This window comes from Tupaia chinensis, unplaced genomic scaffold (genome assembly GCF_000334495.1).
Source record: "Tupaia chinensis unplaced genomic scaffold, TupChi_1.0 Scaffold000408_1, whole genome shotgun sequence".
Taxonomy (NCBI): Eukaryota; Metazoa; Chordata; class Mammalia; order Scandentia; family Tupaiidae; genus Tupaia; species Tupaia belangeri.
The window spans coordinates 129,600-133,176 of NW_006159913.1; positions in this window are offsets into that span (position 1 = coordinate 129,600).

Here is a 3,577-nt window from a genome sequence, read left to right on the forward strand (position 1 = left end):
GCCACCGGGTCCTGGACACGAACCACGGTCGACTACGTGGGAGTCCAGCGACATAGCCATTACGCTAACTGCTGGTTCCCTCTCACCCCTCTTTAACCAGTGTCTTTGAATCGTTTTCTTTAAATAGATTTCAAACTTTTTTGGACTGTTTTCCACAGTAAAAACAGTCATGGGATATCCAGAGTACTGATAATAAGTACAGAAAGATTGATGGTTTGCCAGAGGCTGGGTCAGTGGGAGGACTGGAAAGATTTGACTTTATTGTGTAACAATAGTTGTTGACTGTTTAGTTTTACAAGATGCAAGGAATCATGACGATGGATGGTGGTGATGGTCCTAGAACCTTGAGAGAAAAGATTATTAATTTTATGTAGTATATATTTTACAAAAATAAATAAAAATACTAAAAACACCAGCATATAAAGATATATAATCTATGGTGCTTGTTGAAGTGATATATATAATGAAAAAATAATGAGCAATGTTATTCCAGTAACAGGTTAAGATCTGAATCAATTATGGCCCATGTCTGCTAAATAGAAGAAAAGTATTAGCAGAATGTTCCCAGAAAAAATTGAGTGTTCCTAGAAAGAGTGCATGTGCCTCAGACAATGACTATTGTCCCACCATTTCCCCATGTTCACCCTCACCATCTTCTCAGGGTACACGTTGACTTGACAGACTTCCCATCTTCTACATTTGTTCACTTTTGAAAAGTATTTTAAAGCTTCTATGAATGGCTCATAACAAGAATGATATAGCAAGTTGTTGCCAGAACAAATTTTATCCCAACATATTTTGTGATCTTGTCCACCTTTTCCAAGAGGCCAAATCATGATTCATTGGTGCATAATTTTCATTGGATTAGAGGCCTAGCATGTGCCTTAGAAGAAAACTTTAGCATGTTTTAATTGTAAACAAAAGTCTTAGTTTGAAATTTTAAAGATCCATAGTATGATATCTCTAACTAAAAGTTAAGTTGGTTGCTTTCCCTGTCCTGAAAAGTTTCCCTAGAAAACTACAAACCATTTAGGATTGTCTGAGACATTTCTCTCATATTAAGCAATCTTAAAGAAACTCATTACAATATTTTTTAAAAATTTGGCTCAGCCTGAAAGATACTCAAAACACCTACCACTTGGTATTCTGAGCATTCTACTGCCATCTAGTGTCTAGAATTTTCAGACTCTGAAAGGACTGAATATACTGAAGGTTAAAACCTTGAGCAATAACCATGGTTAGTATACTTTGACCCAATAGACTTCCTTAATTTTTAGTCACTTTTGAAAAAGCTTTTAAGTTGTGAGAAATCACTCATTACAAGCAGTTTCCTGTAAGGGACAGCCCTCTTGAAAACATCACCTGGTTTTGTGAGTGGGGCCTTTGTTGTCCCACCTTGCAAGTACTTAGGAAAATGGGCCCACAAAAGTTGCAGTGACCCCAATCTTCATTGGCAAAAATGGGAGTCCTTTGAAATTTCTGAATGGCATGTTCATATGCATAAAAAAGCTGCTTATAGAACCAGAAAGATTGAATAGAAAAGTTACTTTCAATGATATCTAAAAGCTACCTTGGATACAGTAGAACAACCTTTTCTTCAGGAGATAAATAAAAGGTTATGAGAATCCATTTTGGAATTAAAATTTTAGAGAGCAGTTCTACTCCATACACTCTTCCATTACCTCTCTGGCACCTTTTTATGCTCTTCAGTATAATCTTCCACATCCTGAACTCTGCTCTTTCACCTCCATCTCCATGCCCACAGAATATAATACAATAGACTCCACTGCCATCCTCTAACCCCCCAGTTAGGCTACCCTCTCATGTAAAACCTGTAACAGAGCAATACTAGCCTTAGTATATAACCCATGAACCAAAGTGATGTTGTAAATGATTTTTCAGACCCAACTGATATCCCCATATGTCTTGCTAGGGAATTTGATTTAAATGTGTAAACCTGTGAGCCTAGATATTGTGACCTTTACCAGTTGGCTCAAGTTAGTTCCAAGAGAGTGCCCCAGAATGGATAAATTTTTTTATTGAAACTATGGTATAGATTTTAATTAAAAACCCAGGAGAATGAAAACAAGTCTGCTTCTTAAGAAAAGATTTTGATGTAGCTATACCATAACTATTCCCAAGGAATGTGAAGTAAATTTCATCAATAGAAACAAAGGCTGATTATTTTAAATAGTTGAGAGAAAACTGTAAATAATATTCTAGACAGAGACAAGCTACCAAATTTATCAAATGATAACCTCTTAAATTCTATCTTCTTTAATGGATTGGATGAAGGTTCTGTTATTTTAGTTAAAGACACCAAATTAACTGGGCAACTGTCCAGATTCATGACCATTTGCCAGTTTGTAAGTCTAGTCCCCAAAACCACAAGTCACAAAGGACAGAGGTTATTGACATTAATCACACAAATGTTTTTTAAAATGTTTTTTGCCATGGGGTGTGTTGCTAACCAGAGAGAGAGAGAGAGAGAGAGACACAGAAAGACAGTGAGAGAAAGTGAGAAAACACCCCCAGGGGTTATGGCCACACTACAATTCCTTCCCCTCCATCCTCCTGGAATTTGGGGTATGCACACATATATGGCTGGCATGATTTTCAGTCTGCCAGTTCTGGGACTCAAACTGTTGTAGGCCATGTTGGAATCCATTATGTTAACCACCACAACATCTGCTGGCCCAGTTGCACCAGTAAGTTTTTGTAAACTTATTTTTCCCCCTTGGTTAACATAACTATGTCATCACCAACACTTTTCTCCTCAGTCATTCTGGTGGGTCTTATGGTTATCTCATGTACTATTGTAGACCTTGAAGGATCTCAGTGAATAGTTTATGTGGAATTTATTAGTATATGAATAAGGTGATATAGAGAAACAGTCTTTTCCCATACAACATATTTATCCCATTTGATCAAAAAATGTTGAACCACATTTCCCCCAAGATTGTAGAAATGCTATGAACACTACCCTTTTTTATGCACATATTGGAGCACATAACATATGTTCTATCAGGTCTTTAGTAGACACCATTTGTTTCCTACCTTATCTCATTTTCCTTTGAAGACCCCCAGTGTTAGAATCAGTACTTTGGGGCATGAATAAAAAAAATAACAACTGAAGGAATGGGTCAATTACTCTCACAGCATCTTTGCCCAGACAGCTCCCTTGTTTAGTTAATGTCCAAGATGGGTATTCTTCCAAGCAGTTCTTTCTTCCAGATCCTTATCACTTTGTATGATGACATCCAAAGCATAGTAGAAATTTGGAGGGAAGAGCTACAAAAACATTTCTAAGGAACAACTATCATTGCACAAACTAAAATATACACACCTGCTCTTTCCCACATCTTCAATGATCTTTGCCCTCATTCCCTGGAATTCAGTGGACCTTGGCCCCAGCCAATCTGGGGGTTATGAGACCAAGTCCATACCTGGGCAAATCAAATATTGATGGTGGGGGATAGCAGAGGTGCTGAACTCTTGGTAGCCGTGAATGGTGGGCTTGAGGTTTCTTCCATGAACCGTTTTTATTTATTTGTTTGTTTGTTTGTTTATTTTTTTA